The sequence below is a fragment of the Fukomys damarensis genome, unplaced genomic scaffold (assembly GCF_012274545.1).
Source record: "Fukomys damarensis isolate Sample0158 unplaced genomic scaffold, DMR_v1.0_HiC HiC_scaffold_37, whole genome shotgun sequence".
In the NCBI taxonomy this organism is placed as follows: domain Eukaryota; kingdom Metazoa; phylum Chordata; class Mammalia; order Rodentia; family Bathyergidae; genus Fukomys; species Fukomys damarensis.
In genome coordinates this window covers 49968700-49989863 of record NW_022900949.1, presented here as the reverse complement: position 1 = coordinate 49989863, position 21164 = coordinate 49968700, and the positions used below count along the sequence as shown (strand labels likewise).

The 21164-nt window shown below is 35.0% G+C and overlaps 1 protein-coding gene across 2 annotated transcripts in view; it reads left to right on the top strand.

The window, feature by feature from the left end:
- Stag1 (stromal antigen 1) overlaps positions 1-21164 on the top strand; it is a 366592-nt gene that overhangs the window by 9648 nt on the left and 335780 nt on the right. The window contains exon 2 of one of the 2 annotated variants that reach the window (XM_010625515.3): positions 2006-2197. The exons of the other annotated variant lie outside the window; for it this stretch is intronic. The gene's annotated coding sequence lies outside the window, so the exon portion shown is untranslated. The remainder of the gene's footprint in view (positions 1-2005; positions 2198-21164) is intronic. 2 annotated transcript variants of the gene reach the window in all.

Below are 21164 nucleotides of genomic sequence, written 5' to 3'. Positions count from 1 at the left end.
TCTCAGTCCTGCCTTACTCAGCGTCCTGCATAGGTGGGATTATAGGCATATGCCACCACACACCACTACACTGTACTTTGCTGCTATCACAAAATTGGATTACATACTTATATCCTTTCTTCTCTCATATCTTTGTTCTGGTTATATGTGTGTAAGAAAACTCATCGAACATTTTACAATAACCCTGTGAGGTAGTATTGTTTTGCTGGTATTATCTCTGTTTTAGTAAATTTAAGATGACATTTCTCAGGTGTTTAGTTAGGGAAGTAAACATTGTGGAACTTGTATAATAATCCATTTCTTGAACTTAATGGCAGTTATTTGGAATGTTTGCTTTAAAATTCTTTAAATTCTTATCTAGTTTTTTTATATTCTGCTGTATACTTGATATAACTCATAAAGGAAAAAGAAAACAGTGATCTGTGAAGAATCTTTCCTGATAACTTCAGGAACATGTTATGCTCTTTGTACGTCACCTATAACATTTATTGTTTACATGGAACTTAGTGGAGTGGATAGAGTTCATAAGGCATAGCAGTATCCTTTACATAGTGTTTTAGACTAGTCCTAAGGCCACACGGCTAATAAGTTACCACTTATTAGCCAATATTTGAACCCTTGTGTAGTTTTGGAATCCAGACTCTTGTAGATCTTTTGAAAGGCTATTTTTCTTTCAGCCTTTTTTGTGCATGTTGAAATCCTTTGCATTTTGAAGTTTATTTTACAGAGATTTGGTTTTCTGTTCTACTACATGATAACTTTTGTCATGGGTGGAACATTTAATTTGTGGAAGCCTCAATTGTCTCATCTTTATAATGAGAATATAGTTACAATTTTTTATTTGTTTTAAAAATTACTTATTTTAAATTGTCAAAAATTATGTATATTTATGATGTACAATATGGTGTTTGGGTTTATATATACTTTATAGAATGGCTGTATATCCAGCTAATGATGTGTATCACTTCACATCATTTTTTGGGTAAGAACCCTTAAAATCTACTTTTAGCAATTTTCAAGTATACAGTACATTGTTATTAACTGCAGTCACTAATGTTGTACAGTAGATGTCCTGACGTACCCTTTTTCTTTGACACTTTGTGTCTTTGGACCAGTGTGTCTCCAGTCTACAACTCTACCACCCAGCCTTTGGTAACCACCTACTGGAAACCCATCTATTCTGCTTCTATGAGTTTGAATTTTTAGATTGCATCACTGTTTGTCTTTCTGAGCCTAGCTTATTTTACTTTATATAATGTCCCCTCAATTTGTCTATGTTGTCTCAAATGACTGGCACAGATACTATGTCAACAAACATTTTTATGAGTTCCTACCTCAGAATGTAGGTGGAAAATCCAGTGTTTTAAAAATTCATTTATTCATCAGCAGTCAACACAGATGTCTTCTGTGACCTCTGGTCACCAAGAAGTGTGTATTTTTCTTTTTATTAATGTACGTTTGCTGTATATAATGATTACATTTATTGTGGGGAGTTGGTACATGTGTGTAACACATCTTGATTCTTTTTATTTTCCCTTCTATTTTTCCCCAGTAACAACTAGTTAATAATTTTGTAGTTTATACTAGCTGGGCATCCTCTGATGCATTTCTGATACTGTTTATTCAGAGAGAAGGAGTCAGATCCTGTCTTCCACTTACAGTACCAGTTGCAAGCCCCAGGTTGTTTTCTCTTATGTTTCTGATCTCCAGTCATATAGACATACATATATATCAGGGTTTCCACCCAGGGAAACACATTTACCACTTACTGTATTAATTACAAAGGATGCACATGAAGAGATGCCTTGGGCAAAACACATGGGAAGGATTGTGGTGCCTCCATGCCCTCTGGGTTTGTCGCTCTCCAAAACCTCTACATGTTCAGCTGTGTGGAAGTTCACCCCATCTGAATCCTTTTGGACTTTTATGGAGGTTTTGTTCTTTATGACTGATTAAATTATTGGCCACGGGTGATCAATTTAACCTTCAGTTCCTTTCTTTCCAGAGGTTGTGAAGTAGAGCTGAAAACCCTAATCCTGTCATCGTGCCTTGGTGGTCTTTTCCAGTAACCAGCCGCATCCTAAAGCTGCCAAGGGGCTGCCATTAATATTATAAAAGACACATCACCTCAGAGATTCCAAGGAGTTTAGAAAAGGCCAAATATATATTTCACAATATACTGTATGTCTGGTAGTGGGTAAGTTGATAAATACATATGTTCTGCTCTTTAAAAGTGTCTATTTTATTGAGAATGATTTAAGACCAAACAAAAATCACAATAATACAGGATAATACATGAATGTGTGTGAAGGTAGATAGGTTCAGAATACTTTGTAAACTTCACATACAAATTTAAGAGGGGATGGGGATGCTCTTTGTCAGCTCTCACTCCATGTAACAAATAGATTATGTATCAGGAAGTGGCAAACATGAATCAAAAGAGTTTTTCGGCACTCTTATTTTCTAATTAAGATAACATTAGTATTATTTGTATGTTTTTTTTTTTCTTTTCCTTTGCCTTCTGGAAAATGCATTTCCTAATTGTGGAATTAGTTTAAAAGTCCAGGTATAGTTTGAGCAATTCTAAGTGTTTGGCAGCAAAAGGTGTTTTGTAGTCAAGAATGAAAAAATTTTACCAGCTGCTACTCAGACAAAGGACTATTATCTAGAATATATAAAGAACTAAAAAAAAAATCAGTCCCCCCGAATATAGTCAAGCATGAATACAACTTAGTCCTTCTTTAAGAAGATACCTTCTTCCTTCTCTTACCCTGAAGTTTAGTTGTTCCTGACTATATTAGTTTGTGCTTTTTCCCATTTCATTTGGGGCACTGAGATAGGCTTCCTCTTTTCTCTAGTAGGTAACACAAAGTAGCAAGTATACAGAAATTCTTAGTATATAATACAAGATATAAAAATTTAAAGACTATTTTAGCTATATTGTATTTTACTGTTGTAGCCTGAACTAGTGGAAGAAAATCCCTTAATCTCTCGTATGAGTTTCTAGCTATAATTAAAATGCCAGTATATTCACAGATGAAGGAAGTATAATCACATGATGAATATCTGATAAATGTCTGAGAGGCTCATTGTTGAAGAGAGTTCCTGGCACTGAAGTCATACTGTGTCAAATTCTGACTCTGCCCTTTTCTAACTATGTAAACTTGAGCAGATACGCTAACCTTTCTAAACTTAGTTTTGTTGTTTGTGAAATATAAACACAATTATTTCTCTCATAGTCTGTTGTGGAGATTAAAAAGTTATTGTTTAACTGTCAGACTGTTTTTCATTATATATAGATCTAAAGAACATTAATTTTAAAAGATGAATAAAATTATAACAAATATTGAGGCTTCTTTGCAGAAGGCAGAAAATTTAGCTGACTGTATAGAGCTTAGAATAGATAAAACTTACAATGGTAATGGTGAGAGGATGAAGTACTTGGTTAATTGAGAGATAAAGATAATAACCAGTGTTGCTTATTGTTAAATGTGTTTAAAAAAAATTAGGATCTCTTTCTTTAGAAATGTAGGGCATCCTGGCAAGTGCTGCTTCTGTAATGTATAAATTCTGATGGCTTATCAAGATTAATTTTGAATATTAATATGAATAATATTTGCATGTATACTTCTGCAAACATTGAGTAAGAATGAATCTTTTTAAAGAGCAAAACATTCTAAATTACATATTTCTTAGAGGAGTGATGGTAAACTTTTTAGGGCTTTTAATGATAAAAACAGCCTGCTATATAGCATGTGTGCCATAGGTTTGCCACCACTATCTTGGAATAAGTTCTAAAATGTGGTAGGTGATTTTTTTTCCTCCCTTAAAAGTGAATTACAAAGGACAAAATTGTGGTTAACTGAGTTTCTTCTTTAGTTATGGGTAGTTAAAATTTTATTTTATAAATATAAAGGCAGCATAGAGTACAGGGCAAAACAACTGAGGCATGCTAGGCAAGTGCTCCATCACGAGGCTATATCCCCAGCCTGAGATCTGAGTTTTAGTTACAGCTCTACTACTAATGAGCTGTGTGACTTTTAAGTCATTACTTCTCTGGGCCTCAGTTTCCTTATATCTAAAATTTATGTCTTGGATCAGGTACCTGGTTTCTGAGGGTCCTGTGAGTTACTTAGTCTCTCTTGAAATAATCATGAATCAGCTCTGTCGTAGGTAATGCATTTTTTAAAAATTTGAAGTCTTTATTTTTCAGACACTAGATACACTGTTTTACCTTTACATCTCCCATCTGTTAGAATAATTCATGTTTTTCCCCAGTAAGTATATAGATCAAATATAGTGCTGATATTTAGAAAGTATTTATGATTTTTGGTGCCGAATGGAATGTTTTATTTACTTGATGAAAAGATAAGCAGTCTTCATGTAATTTTATTCATTGAACATTTACAGTGAAGTGTACACTGTGATCATACAGATGTTAAAGCAAACTTCTTGCATTTTTAAAGTACTTAGGAGGTACACCAAGACTCAGAACTCTAAAATTTTTTCTCCTAAGTTCCTTTCCTGATAACTTGATTTTCCCTTCCCCCTCCTTCATCCAGGGCTGGTTTCAGAGTGTTTTCTTTTGTGCTTTGATGGTACACTGTGCCAGGGCTGTCCCAAATGGTTTTGTAATTGGTGCTCTGTATAAAGGTACATTGCTGATGGGGTAGGTGGATGCTGAAATCCAGATTTCATTTTGCTTGAGAAACTGTGCATTTGCTTTTGTCCCATTTTTCTGACATCTGCCCAAAGGAGACTCCTTTTCTAGTTCTTACAAAAGAAACTATATGCCATCAGGTATCTACCCTGTTGAATGGTGTACTATTAAGAATATTCTGCAGTGCTTTTTGTGTAGTCAAGTTTGATAGTGGGTAATGAGTGCCTTAAGATGGTTTGTTGAAGTGAGCAAATGCTTTCTGAAGGAGATGGATTCTTACAGGAGTTTTGAAAGAGAAATTCAAAGGTGAGTAGAATGATGGAGATGAGATTGTTACTGAAGGTAACTATGTGCAAAGGGACAGAACTGTGTTGTAGTGTATGTAGTCCTGTGGTTCCCACAAGGCTCCTGTACCAGTAGTGTCAGCATTACTTAGAAACTTGTTGGATGTACAGTTTGGATCCCCCTGTAGGCCTACTAAATCAGAAATTCAGGGATGAAGACTAGCAATCTGTATTAACAGGTCTTTTAGGTAATTCTGGTACAGGGTGAAACAAGAACCACTACTATAGCCCACTTCTTCAGAGAGTACTATTTGAGTGTGTTTGTAGCAGGAGGTGCCTATGAAGGAGTGATTGAAATACAGACCTGTAAGCAGTGACCTTGAGTGCCCAGTTGGTTAAACTAAAGAATTTGAATTTTGTCCTCAGGCCTGTGGTTGTACATTAGAATTATTTGGGGGAGCAAAAGGCTTTGAGTTCCATCTTCAGCACCAAAACACAGCAGTGAAAAAGTCTGCAAGCTTTACAAGTATACCAGTTTTGGGAATGCAAACCGCAACAAGACTGAAGCAGATGTTGGAGGGAGGATGGGGTGGTGGGGAGGAAACTAAATCCAGAGCCACTAGAGGTAAAATAAGGAATTAAAAAAAAAAATAGAACAAAATCAAGAGTTGATTTTTCCAAAGAAAACAAAATTAGCAAACCTTTAGCTAGACTAAGAAAAAAACTAGCAAAGCTGTAAAAAACAAATGTTTATGGTAGTACATTCACAACAGCCAAAAGGTGCATCAACAGATAAACTAATAAATGTGGCATATACATATAATGGAATATTACTCAACCCCAGAAAGGAGTGAAATACTGTTAAATTTACAACTTGGGTGAACCCTGAAAACATACGAAGTGAAAGAAGCTAGACATACATTAAATTATTTGAACTACAGAAATATGAACAAGCAAATCCATGGAGATAAGATTAGTAATTGCCAGCACACTGAGGGCTTAGTGGAAATGAGATGTGGTATGGTATGTTCTGTTGATGTAATGAAAACATGTTGGAACAAAACTATAAATTTAAAATGGTTAATTGTATATTATGTGAACTTCGCCTCAATAAAAGGCGAATGCTGAAAAAACAATATAAACTATCAAACACTAATATGAGATAAAGCATTGCAATACTTACTGTGTGGTATTTACAGTATTGTTGGATGCTAAGTTCACCTCCCATCCCCCCAAAAGTAATGTGTAGTTAAAAGTTATGGAAACTTTGAAATGTGTGGTAAAGTCGGATAGTTATTGAAAGCATATGTATTTTACTATACCTACTTTATTTCTGCCCCTAACAGAGACAAAATTATGAAATAGTAAAGGTCTTGGTATTATTTACATAGATGAATTGTGGTTATTTCTATCAGTTTATATAAATTTTACCATAATCAAGAAGTGCTTGAAACTCTAGACAGATATCATAGAGTGTATTCATGAAATGATACAGAAATGTTGTTTTGCCTGTATACTCCTGGAAATTTGCTGGGTCTTTTGTTCTTTTTCCTTTTTTTCTGTCATGTTTTTAAGATTTAAAGAAGTTTACCCAAACACAATTACAATGTAAACATTTATAAAAACGCTTATTTGGAAAAACAACTTTCACAGCCCTGGAGCCTAAATTTATAATTTTCTAGGAACTAAGCTATTAAAATGCTTTTATCATTTCCTTTGCCAGGCTATTTCATTTTCCCTTTTTCTTCTAATTCTTTCTTTTTAAAAAATTTTTACATGTATGACTTTATTTTTTTCATTAAATTTATTGGTACGTTTTAGGTATACAATACAGTTAGATTCATCATTGGGATCTTGTACCTTTACATGATGTATCTTGGTTCTTATTTTTATTTATTTCTTTGTGCTCCCTTCACCCCCTCTACCCTTCCCTATTTACAAAGACGGTTTGCATTTTTTCCTTTTTCTATATTTTTTCTTTTCCCTCCTTTCCTTTTGATTCTTTTTTTTTGATACCAGGAATCAAACTTTGGACATTGTGCTTGTGAGGCAGACAGCAGCACCACTGAGCTAAATCCCCGGCTCGCCTTTTGATTCTTTTCTTGTCTATTCTCTATTCTAGCATTCTAGTTGCAGGGCTTCAGTCATAAAATTGGGAAATACACTTTTTTCTGTCTCACTCACACCATTGTCCTGAATTACTCCAATGGTGTATTTTGCTTCCTTTCCGTAATACTAGGATTTCAAAACTCTTTACCCTTCATATCTCTTGCAGTAAGAATGATTGAAAAAGAGCACCATCACACTCAGCTGTTAACCTCATTTTAGCGTGTGGCATTCATAAGTGAACAGAGAACAGATATTATAATATGTCAGTTTCATATGTGGATTTATGCTAAAAAAATGTGTCTTATGTAGATCAGTCATAGTTAAAATAAAGGCTGAGGTTTACTGTGTAGTTATCATCGAGTTTGGTGTTAGAACATTTTAGTACTGATAAGAAATCACTTGCACATTTCAAGGCTGGAGAAAAAAAAACCTAGTATTTTTCAAAAAACAAAAACCAGACTACGGATTTGCGTATCCAATGGGATTATCAATGGGATCCATATCTGATATCACAGGAATCATGTGTAGACAGTAAAATTTAAGCTGGGTGTGGTGACTATAATCCCAGCACTTGGCTAGCTGAGGCTGATGCAAAAGGATTACTGTGAGTTCGAGGCCAGCCTATGCTACATAGTGAGTTCAGGCCCAGCCTCAACTACATTTTAAGACCTTGTCTCAAAAAACAAAGCAAAACAAAAAAAAATATATATCTATTTTTTAAATTGTAAGGCAATAATAAAATGGACTCAAGTGACAAAGCCTTCTAAGCTCATATCAGCAAGGATACTTCTCATATAAATGAACCAAAAGAAAACATGATCCCAGTCTCCACACCCTCAAAAAAAAAGGATTTTCTTTTTCCTTCTGGAGAAAGACAACAAAGGTATAGAACTTAAAATCCCTAAAATAGGAAACATTTACATTTGTAAAAAAACACCTGATGTGTATTTATAATCAAAAGCCTAAGATAGGATGAGTTAGTAGTGTACATTTCAACATTATTAAAAAAGTAAATCTTAAATGGTTTTCATCACAAAAATGTAAATATCTGAAGCAACAGGTTAATTATCTTGAGTTAATCATTTCATATTATATTCAAATACATTATTATTTTGTATGCTCAACATTATACTACCATAATCTTTCAATATCTAATTTAAAATAATTTTTAAAAAGCACTTCAACTGTTCATATTGAGAACCTATTTTTTTTCCCCTGCTGCAATGCTAAGACTCAAACCCAGGACCTCATGCAAGCACTCTGCCATGGAGCTATAGCCCCACCCAGGCCAGGAACCTATTTTAAAATGTTTCAGTTTTTAAACAGGTGAATACTTAATTTTTTTTTTTTTTTGATCTCACTTTTTTTTTTCTCTCATTGAGTTTATTGGTACATTTTAGGTAAACAGTACAGTTACGTTCATCATTGGGATCTTGTACCTTTACATGACAGATCTTGGTTCTCATTTTTTTCCCCTTGTCCCAGCCCTCCCTTCATCCCTTTCTTCCCTCCCCATTTACAAACACTTCATTTCCATTTTTCATTTTCTCATATATTTTTTTCCTGTATTACCTTTCCCCTACCCTTCCCACTTTCCCTATACCTTTAGCCCTTTTCTTCCTATTTCTCATTGTCAACTATATCATTAGGATTTTATGTACTATTATAGTTTTTCACACCAGAGAAACTATTTGGTATTTACACATACATGTGTGACTTATTTATTTCACTTAGGAGTATATCCTCAATATGTATCCATTTTCCTATGAATGAATCTAATTTCTCATTCTTTATGGCTGAGTAGTATTCCATTTTATAGAAAAACCACATCAACTTTATGCAGTCTCCAGCTGATGGGCAAATGGGCCGTTTCCAAGTTTTAGATCTCACTTTTCAGAAGTGATAAATTCCTAGTAAAGAATAATTAGTAGTTTTAGATGTGATGATGGTAATATATGTATCTTTAAGATGTCTAGGGTTTGCTTCCAAATAATGTGGAGGAGAGGGGGATGTGAGCATGGGTATAGATGAAAGAAAACTGGAATGACTCGACTGGTGGTGTAGCTAAGTGAGGGGAGTGTGTGTTTAACATGACTGGGCCTTCTGTTCAATCCCCAGCACTGCTACCCACAAAGAAAACTAGAAGGACTTAATTTTGAAGCTGAATGATGAGTATGTGAGGATTCACTAAGCTATTTGTCTTCATTTGAATGCTAGAAAAATTCCATAATTAAAAAAAATTATGTGCTTATGAACTTTCTTTGGAACAATGAAACCTTTTTAGGCAGTAGCATTCATCTCTCTCTTTTTTTTTTTTTATACTGGGGATCAAACTTGGGTCGCTTGCAAGGCAGGTGGGGGAACCTCTGAGCTAAATCCCTGGCCCCATCTACTTTTAATATAGGTTTTACATAATGAATCATATTTTTGCACTTAACATAAGTGGCATTTTAGTATTTTTTCTGGATAGAGTAATAGAATTCTATGATGCTGTGATTATTGTTCTGTTGTAGCAATTCATGTGCTATACTGAAATCAAATAAAGACATTCCAAGTATTGAGATAGAAGCAAACTATAATCCTCATTGATAGCAAAAATGTAAATGTTATAACCATTTCTGAAGAGTTTGTCAGTTTCCTTCATTTTTATGAAATTTCTTAAATTTTATAAATTTACTATATATCCTAGAAATTCCACTCTTAGGTATAGTCTGAAGAAAAATAAAAACATATGAATATACCAAGACTTCTGTACTGTACAGATGTTCATAACAGCACTATTCACAATAGCCAAAAAGTAGAAATCTAGATATCTTTCATTTGGTGAGTGGATTAACAAATTGCAATACTCCACACACACACACACACCTGAAAATATGAAACATGCTGTAACAAGAATCATCCTTAGAAACATTATATTAAGTAAAAGAAGTCCAATATAAATAAGACCATGTATTAAATGATTTCAATTCCAGAAAATACAAATTATAGGGCCATAAAAATTGACACTGAGAAATAGGCACAAATTTTCTTTCACAGAGTGATGGAAATACAGTAGTCTGAAATTAAACTGTGGTTTGATGGTTGTACAGTTTTCCAAATTAACTAAAAATCACTCAATTGTAAACTGAAAATGGGAGCTAAACTATGCCTCAATAAAAAGTGGAAGAGGCAACCTACAATGTGGGAAAAACTTTACCAGCTGCTCCTCAGACAAAGGACTATTATCTAAAATATATAAAGAACTCAAAACAACCAGCCCCCACAAATATAAAGACCCAACTCTAAAGTGGGCATCTGAAATGAACAGACATTTCTCAGACAAAGAAATAAAAGCAAGTAAATATATGAAAACATGCTCCACATCACTGGTCATTCGAGAGATGCAGATGAAAACAACACTGAGATTTCACCTCACCCCACAAAGAATGGCTGCTATCAAGAAATCACACAATAACAAATGTTGGCGTGGTTGTGGGGAGAAAGGAACCCTTCTCCATTGTTGGTAAGAGTGCAGACTGGTGCAACCACTATGGAAGTCAATATGGTGATACCTCAAAGAACTAGGATTAGAGGTTCCATTTGACCCAGCCATCCCTCCGTTGGGTATCTTTCCAAAAGAGTGAAAGAATCATACCACAGTGATATATGCAAATGCATGTTTATAGTGGCAGTTTGTAATAGCTAAAACTTGGAAACAGCCCATCTGCCCATCAATTGGAAACTAGATAAAGAAGATGTGGTTTTTCTACAAAATGGAATACTACTCAGCCATAAAGAATGAGAAAGTAGATTCATTCATAGTTAAATGGGTACATTTTGAGGATATACTTCTAAGTGAAATAAATAAGGCACACATATGCAAATACCAAATAGTATCTCTGGTGTGAAAAACTAAAATAGTACTCAAGATCCTAGTGGGACACTTAGCAAAGAGGAAGAAAAGCACCAAAGGTATAGGGACAGTGAGAAGGATAGGGAAGGAGGAATAAGGGAAAAGGGAAAAAAATATGAGAAAATGTAAAAATGGAATTAAAGTGTTTGAGGGGGGGAGGAGAGGGGAGGGTGAAGGGAGGGTGGGGACAAGGGGAAAAAAAGTGGAAGAGGCAGGAAGGAGCAAGACTAAAGTGCCTCTGGTATGATGGATGGATGGGTGGATGGATAGATTTCAAATAAGTGGTTTGGCCCAACGTCTCAGCTAAATACACAGCAGAGCCGAAATCTAGGCTTGATCACAAAAATCCATGTTTTTCCTACACTCTGAAGCAAGAATGAACCAGAAAAACTAGAAACAAAATATAATTTTCTCTACATTGAAAGAATAAATAAAATCCATAGTGAAGCAGTGTATGGCACACACAGAAAAGATTCTTTTAAATTGAAGTCAACATTGAGAATTAGGAAAAATAAAACAAGAAAATAAGCCTCCTGTGGGATGAATAGAGTAACTGTGGAGGCTGAGGCAGGAGGACCACAAGTTCTAGGCCAATCCAAACTATACAGTAAGTCCCCTTCCCCCTCCTTCCCCCTTACACGCACACACACACACACACACACACACACACACAGAGGAACCCCCTCCTTCCCCCTTACACGCGTACACACACACACACACACACACACACAGAGGAAAAAACAAGAAGAAAAGTAACACGTAAAAATGGAAAAGGCGGTGTGGGTATCAGATCTTGTCCTTGACTATGTGAAGCTAAAACCAAATTAACTGAATAGTGAGGAGTGTTAAAGCAAATTAAATCTGGCAGTTTGTCTCTTAAAACTGTCCCTGGAGAGTGTCTGACCCAGATGTGCTACAGTCCAGATAGATTTATCATGCTGTCAGAGCTCCATAATACCATTAAATAAAATGGCCCAACTTGTTTTGAGTTTATTTCAGGTTTACCAGTCAATCTTCAGATTTTACTCTGTCTGGTTCAAATCTTCTAACGAAAGGTGAAAGAGAGAAATAAAAGATTTATAAACAATACTCAAGGAGGAACCAATCTTGGTCAGCACAGGCAGTCCATTTCATTTGTGAGTTAGTTTTTCTATGTATCAGTTTGACACTGTAGTTTAAACGTCAGATCTGAAATCTAAATCACTTCTAGATGTATATAATAAATTAAAATTCCAAGTATATTAGCTCTGAGAATATAGTCTGATGTATAGTTTATCACTTCCTATTATATTTGAGAACTGACAGCCTTCCCTAGAGACTCTTCTGCCATATTGGCGTGCTTCTATATACTTCAACCATATTTTGTTTGTTTTACAAATTGGATAAATGCTGCTGAGAAATGTACAAATATATAAAATATGCCGCCCAAAGGAAAAGCACTTGTATTCATGTTTCATAGTTTACCGAGCATTCTTATTTTATGGTAGCCCATTTACTGACCAATATCCTCTTGAGTTTATGAAGCATAGATACTTATTACTGATACAAGGGAGGCAGGTAAAAATTTACCAGAGCTCATGCTGCTAATAAGTAGTCTACTAATCTAAATTAATGTAAATTAAAATCCAGGTCATCACTATCCAGATATGGTAGTTCCTCCTTTAGACACATCAGTTGTCTAAAAGGTCAATGTAATAAAACTAAGAAAGCCTAAGTTTCTGCCAGGAAAACTAATGGTAATTTTGTGCAGTCTTAACAATCAAAGAAAGTGCTCTATAAATAATAAACCATTTAGACAAGAAATCAGAACAGACCACAATAAAGAGAAATGCTCAGAATTTGGACAAAGAGGAAAATAAAAGATTTATGAATAGTTAAGGAGGTAATAAGAGAACCAGTTTGATTAGGAATTAAGTAATTCTCATATATATAAATAAGTATCTTATAGTCTTGTTAGAAAACCTAATATTTTATATTATCTGTCAAAAGCAATAAAATTGTTTATAGGTAGAGATGAAATTAATGATTAGGTTCTATTATAAAGTTTTATGAAGAAATACACTATGAGCTGGGCATTCAGTCTCTAGTACTACACACACACAAAAAAAAAGTGTAAAAAAATTAGCACTTTAATAGGTCCAATCTGCAAGTTGATGTTAACTTTATCTAGCTGTGCTCAACAGCTCAAGGAAAGATATACACAAGTCAGAAGGATAAATTATAGTTGGGGTTTGGTTGGATGCAGTGAAAGACAAAATGGGAAGCAGTATACATTTCTAAGAAATTGTAGGCTAGATAATAAGGGCAAAAAGGATAGTTGGGACAAAAGAATAAAGGGTATCTAGCTCAGAAGTAAAACAGTTGCCTAGCCAACTGTGGTGGCATATGCCTATGGTCCCAGCTACTCAGAGGGCTGAGGCAAAAGAATTGTGAAGTTTGAGGCCAGCTTGGTCAACTTAGCATGACCTTGTCTCAAAGTAAAAATTAAAAAAAACTAGGGGCCCAACTCTGTGCTTCCCCAGTTTAGTGGGGGAAGCAGAGGGCTTGCCTGGCATTCCTAAGGCCCTGAGTTTCATTCCCTGGCACTGTAAAAGAAAGACTGTTGTGTAAGTTTTAAAAGAAACTGTCAAAAAAAAAAATTAGAAAGCATAACACATTCTTGGTGGCTTGAACTATCAGACAGCATGTGATAGTGCCATTGGGTGGTGCAAGCATGTACCACTGGAGGTAAAAGGCACCCATCATCAAGACATAAAAATTACCGTCCCATTATAGCATGTTAATACCATGTGCAAAAATAACATGAATAGGTCTTTGATGGCAGTATCATTTCTTATTATTTTAGAAGATGGAATCCTCCTGCCTGACAATTCTGATCTTTTTCCTCCTATATCAATGATCATTCTCCTCCTGTTGAAGAAAAGCTATGGGGAGAAAAGAAAAACAGAGAAGCTCAACAAATCCCTAGACAGTAAAATAGCTTTGCCATCATCATATTCTCTGAAGCATTGTATACAAATTAAATAACATGGAATCAATGTAAACTATTTGAAGGGCTTATAAACAGCCTATAAAATTTAATTCAATGATAGCTCTATGAATTTAAAGTACCATGCCCATTACAGATACTAGAGAAATAGTATTTCTCCTGCCTCTTTTAATCTCATTCTTTCACCAGCTTGGACTGAATATGATTACAAAAGGAACTCTATCTAAGAGATACTTTTTCCCTTTTGGGCTCCAGGTATATGTCATACTGGGTTAACACAAGTTATTCAAATGCCGTCGTATCTTTGTATCCAGGGTGGTGTCAGTTCTAGGAGACATATTTACTTATAACCTAAACTTAGCTATATCCTCCTATTTTGTTTAAATCATCTGTAGATTACTTAAAACACCTAATACAGTGTGAAGTTTATGGAAACACTGTTAATCTTTTTCTTTCAAAGTTTTGTCCTTTTATTTGTTTCTTCTTTGTAAGAGAATCTTTTTCATGACTTGTACTCTGAGTAACATTTTGGGCATTCTTATAAGATGATATACATATGAACCATTCTCTTATTTATTGTGATAATTGTTGTATGTTTTCATAGAAGTAGATTTATTTATTTATTTTTTTGGCACTGGGGATCTAACTCAGGACCTTGTGCTTGCAAGGCAGGTGGCAGAACCACTGTGCTAAATCCCCGGCCCAATAATTCTTAATAATATGTCCTGGTATTGTATTAAAATAGAATTAAAAACCCCAAAAGTTTCTACCCACCTCTTCTTTCTCAGGGTCTCAGTGTTTAGCCCATGCTGGCCTTAGACTTTATATAGTACAGACTGGCCTCAAACTTGCAGTGATATGAGTGCTGGAATTACATGTGTGCACCACCATGCCCAGCCACATATTTTCAATTTGAAGTTGATTGAGGAACCAAGAATAAAGAGAGCCAACTGTATGTTAATCAGGGAATGCCATGTAGCCCTTAACCAAGGCCAACTCACAAAATAACCACAGATTTACATTTTAGTTTGTTTCAATAAGCAAAATAACTATATTATAATTCAGTTTCAGAGTCTAACTTTAACCTTAGGAGAAAAAAAATCTAAATTATTTTTAATGTCTGTTAATTATTAACAATACGTAGTAATCTAATGCAAGTTTACTTACATGAAATAAGACCAGGATTACATGAACTACACAAGTCCATGATTAAAATCAAGTAACAAATGAAAGAGTACTAGGTACTGTACAATTTTTATTTAATATTTAGAACAAAATTATTTTTTGAAATTCCTTGTGATGTCCTTTTCCTAAAGCATTCTCTATGTACTGTTAGGGATGTGAAGTAAATCATAAAAGAGTGTGGAATAAAGGGGGCATAAAGGAAGCTAGATTTCCAGGATCTCAACTTGATTTCTACCTTTGTAACCTCTGGAATAACAGTTCTCTGTGCCTGTTTGCTTATCTGTAAATTTGATTTAACAATAGTATACCTTATAAAGTTATTGTAAAGATTACAATGTATATGTAAAATGCTTAGGATAGTATCTGACATCTAAGAAGTAGTATTAGATGTTACATTGCTATTACATTTTTTTTTCTATGCATCATTGTGGATAATAGCTATCATAATGGGCAGCACATATATAAAACATTTTCATCTCTGTAGAAGTTCTAACAGACAGAACTGTTATTAGGCTATAGGATTGTTAGCATGCCAGATGAGATGATGCATATTATCTTCCCTAAATTTTTAAAAAGTGCTTAGAAGAAAATGCTGGAGAGCCATAATATTTTTTAACCCAATAACTCTTGATATATAACAAAGAACTTGACTTTCAGTTTTATTAAACAGCCAAATGTAAAAGGGGAGGAGAAGGCAAGTTAACTGTCTGTAATGTAAGGGATAGCTAAATGGATTTTTTGGTTTCTTGTCTACCCTGTATCAAGATACCCATTAAACTCTGAATGGTACCATTCTTACAAAGAGAAGTTACATTCAGATATAATCAGCAATATATTAAAATTGCAAACTTGTAATGCTGTAATGTAATATGCTTCTTTAAAGCAGCAATAAGATCTAGAAGTGGATCTAACAGCTATCCCCTCACCCCCTATTTTTTGGATTCGGTCTCCTTGTATTGATCTAGTTGGTCACAAACTGCTGGCCTCAGTCAGTCCTTGTATTTCTTTCAGCTTCACAATACCTAGGACTTCAGGAGTGTACCATTGCACCCAGGTAATTTTAAAGTACTGATGAGGAAAACTTTAAAAAAATTTTTTGAGTCAGGGTCTCACTACATAGTTCTGGCTCATCTTGTACTGTATAGCCCAGGCTGGCCTCAAACTCGCAGTGATCCTCTTGCTTCAGCCTCCTGATTGCTCTAGTGGGATTACAGAGGTGTACCACCAAACTTGGCTATGAAAAATTTTATTTGAAATATCCACAACATCAGTAATATATTATGAAATAGCTCTGATTTCTGTTGATGACAAAAAAACAACAGGCATTGCTAGTACAGCTGTGATTTACTGCCTATAACTCATAAGTGGAAGAAAATGCTAAATTTCAGTTCGAAGCTAAAATAAAGATGTGATTTTTTTCTCAGCCAAGTCCATGAACCCCAGATTTGTTTTGTTTTAAAATGCTAGAGATTAAGATTTTAAAAATCACAAAAACCTTTATTCAGATCCACTACTTCCTAGCTACACAACATTGAAAAAAAATTGCTTAAGTCTCTTTACCTTACTTATAAACTGGGAATAATACGTACCTAAGATTGCTTTTGTTTAATATTATCATGCTGCCTCATAGTATTTGACGTATTGTCAGTAAATAATCTGTAGCCAAGTCTTTCAATGTTTCTTAGTCTATATTTGGTACTTTGGCTCTCATGTTACTTCTCATGATATATCTTCCATTCTTCTTCTTCTTCTTTTCTTTTTTTTTTGGTTCTGGGGGTCAAGCTAGGGACCTTTTGCTTGCCAGGCAGGTGGCGGAACCACTGAGTTAAATCCCCAGTCCCATTCTTCATTTTGAAGCTATTTGTTTTTCTGCCTGTAGTCCTCTCTCCCTACCGACCAAAGCTAGTCTGCAGAAGCTGAGGATCTAACGTCCCATAACCTCCTAGTCTAATCATTGTAGTGAATCTCTTTTTTTTTTGGAACCAGGGATTGACCTCGGATCCTTGAGCTTGCAAGGCAAGTGGCGGTGCAGTGAATCTCTTATAAACACTGTATTGGTGGATTGTTTGATAAAAAATGAGTTCTGCTAATCACTGTCTTTTTCTTTTTTGAGACAGGGTCTCACTGTGTAGTTGAGACTGACCTGGAACTTGTAGCCCAGGCTGGTCTCGACCTCACAGTGATCCTCCTGCCTTGGCCTCCTGAGTGCTGGGATTACAGGAATGGGTCACCATGCCTGGCTCTTTTATTTGGTGAATTTAAGTCATTTACATTTAAAGTGATTACTGATAAGGAAAGACTTCTGTCATTTTGCTATTTGTATGAGGTCATTATTCTGTTACCTTTGTCATCCAGTCAGATCTTTTAATATCTGGATCTAGTAAAGAAAGGGAGAAAAGGTTTTGTCGTACTTTTTTTTTTGACAGATGCTTCCAGGATGGAACTGGAGCCTAGTGGGATTGAAACAGTGATCATCCTCTGCAGTTTTATAGGACTAGAGTGATCCACCAGGCAGATCAAAATGCACATCCTAGATTTTTGGACAAGGTACTTTTTGCACATATGGAGTCTACTAAGCTGTATCAGGAACCCAATTTGCTATTTATATGGGTGTCTACTACATAATGGATGAAGTAGATGAGGGGTGACAGCTGCTACATAAAATGTAGCAATTCACAAAAGTTGACTAAAGTCTTCATCAAATCCTCTTAATAATACTGCAGATGTTTGTATATATTAATAGTCCCTCCTTTATCTGTGGAAGATGTTCCAGTACCCCAAGTGGATACTTTAAACCAAGAATAGTACTGGACCCTGTGTATACTTTTCTAGTTCATTCATACTTGTGATAATTTATAAATAAGGGACAATAAGAGCTAAATGACATTAATCATTATCCAGATAGAACATGATTGCAAATCTATGGCATGTGTGCCACAGTGGGATGTTGTATCATGAAAACTTTAAAAAGTTTGCCATCATTGAGATAGAATAATAGCTTAGTGGTGGTTAGAGCACTTGTCTAACTTTTCTTTGAGGCCCTGGATTCTATCTTTACCCCTGCAAAGCTAAAAAAAAAAGGGCTATTATAACAGGTCTGTCTTTTTCCAGGTTTTATTATGGTAAAATACACATAACAAAATTTATCATCTTAACTATTTTAAATGGACAGCACAGTGGTATTCAGTGGAATAACAGTATACATCAATAAATGTTATGTGACTATGGTCTCTTACAGTATCTTAGTGTGTGTTTTACCTTTTCATTTAAAGGAAGCACTATACAGCTGGCTTCTCTTTGGCATATCTGAATTGCCATAATGACTCTTCTTGCACTGTAGGGCCGTTAATTTTAAGTAAAATTAGAATTACTTGAATACCAGTAATACAGTTCCACATAATTCAGTTTGATAACTGAGATGGCTACTAAGTGACAAATGTGCAGGTAGCATTTACATCGTGGATACACTAAACAAAGAGATGATTCACATCTTAAGTGAAATGGGGTGGGGTGGCACTAGATCATCATTCTACTCAAAATGTTTTACAGTTTTAAAACCCTTGAATTTTTTATTTTTGAAATCTTTGATTTAATGGCTGTGGTTGACTCGCAGGGGCACAGAAATTGTGAACAACAAAAGCTTGTGTAAGGGAGGGGGACAGGTGTTATCACTGGTACTATAATTCTTGCTAGTTGAAAATGTAATTGTTTCACTGGAGGGACTTCCTCTTGGAGCTTCTTTGCCATCTTTCATGGTATCATCTCAGCCTTTACTTTTATATATAATATTTATCCAAACAGTTTTCTAGTCTAAAATCTGTGAATGAACCTGGAAATTAAAGTGACTTTTAAGTTCAGTTTTAAGTGAATTTGTAAGTTATAATTGTAGATTTAGTTTAGTAATTTAATAATATTGATTAATGGAAATTTTGGCAAACAGCGATTTTTCATTTAAAAATATAAAGAATAAGCTTATATTTGACTCAGAAGATAAAGTCAAATTTAACTCAAAATTTTATTATGCTTTCAGTGACTATAAAGAAGGAATTTTTAAAATAATTCAGTAGTATTAGATACTTTTCATTGAGTGTTATGTCCCAAGAATCCTGAAAGATGCATTAGGTGATATATTTTGGTCCTCAGAGCTAAATAAAGAAGATTGGTATTATCTTTTACCTTTTCAGTTGAGGAAATTGATGCTCTGAGAAGTTAAGTGTATTTACATGCAGAGTTCATACCAGCTGTTAAGTGGCAGAGAGGGAGGAAGCAAGGCTAACACTTTCTGGCTCTTTGCTTCACTGAAATACTTTTTTGTTGTTGTTTTTTTTTTTGAGACAGGGTCTCACTGTGTAGTTGAGACTGACCTGGAACTCAAACTATGTAGCCCAGGCTGGTCTTGAACTCACAGCGATCCTCCTGCTTCAACCTCCTGAGTGCTGGGATTACAGGCATGTGCCACCCCACCCGGCATATAGGTTAGGTCTTCATGGACAAAACTGACTTTAGAAGCGACAGTGTTTTTTGAATAAATTGGATATTTAAAAATGACATTTTTCTGAAGATACACTAACTCAAGGTAGGGATTTTTATATCTCCTTAAAATATTTTTGATAGTGTATTTATGTCCTTTTAAATTGTGTTGTTGGAAGAGTTTTGAAATTATTTAGTCCTGTATGATCATTAGATGAGAAAAAGAGTTTGAAAAGTAGGGGACTTTACTTCTAGTTTAGACAGAAATGAGAAATTCAGTTTAGCAATCCTTTTAAAGTCTTTCTTAGTGATTTATTGCTCAAGATAAAAAATAGAGATAACATGAGCATCCTGAAATCATTTTTTATAAATGCCTCCTCTAGACAAAGCTTTCTAGATAGAAAAGGAGATAATTAAAGAGTAGTACCAAAATAAGCTGGAAGGACTATTACATGATAGGTATGGAGGACATACAAGATATGATCATTATGTACAGAGAATGTTTAAATTGGAAAAACTGTTACAGTAAAAGACATATGGTGATATGCCTGTAGATGATGAAAAATAAATTATAACCGAGGCTTATTGTGGATTAAATAGTAGCCCCTAAAAAGATATGTCTATGTCCTTATTGCTGGCTGTATAATTTTGGGTGGTCTTTGGAAACTTAATTAGGGATTTCAATATGAGATTGTCTTGGAGTAGGGTAAACTCTTAATCCAATAACAAGTCATCTTAGAAGCAAGTAGAAGACCTTCAGAAAAGCAGACCCTGAGAAGACACAGTACTGAGAAGGCGATGTGAAGTGGCAGGCAGAGATTAAGGAATGTGTGAAGCCCCCAGAACCTGGAAAGGCAAGGAAAAATTCTCCTCTTGAGTTTTTGTATAGAGTAAGATCCTACTGATAATTTTGTTTTGGACTTTTGAGCCTCTAGAACTCTGTGAGGATACATTTTTATTGTTTTAAGCCACAGAATCGTGGCTTTGTTACAGCAGCCCAAGACAGCCAGTGGCAGCTTCTATTACTGTATTGTCTTACAACTTTTTAAACTTTTATCATGAGACTCTTATTATCATTATGAGTAGACTTTGGTCTTTTATAACAATTGAACTATATTTTTATAGACTGGAGCTACTGTGCACGATATCCATGTTATGTATGGATCAGCTTTGTTATTGTGAAAAAAATACCTGAGACAAACAACTTTAAAAAAGGGAAAAGTTTTATTTGGCTCATGTTTTCAGAGGTTTCAGTCCATGGTTGCTTGATCCCATCGCCTTCATCATGATGGTGAGTCTGTGGAAGAGAAGGCACATTTTTTTAAAGGAGCTGGAGGCAGAGAGAGGGAGGGACCAGAATCCCATTTCCTCCATTAATAGCATGACCCCAGTCATCTAACTTCCTCCTTCTAGGCTCTAAGATTCCAGGGAGCAGGCCTTCAAAACATGAGCTTTTGGGGGACATTTAAGACCCAAATCATAACAAACATGAACATTTAGCATATTTCTAATTTTTAATACATTATAAAACATATTTGCTTTTAGATTTTTTTGCTTCAGTGTATTTCTGCT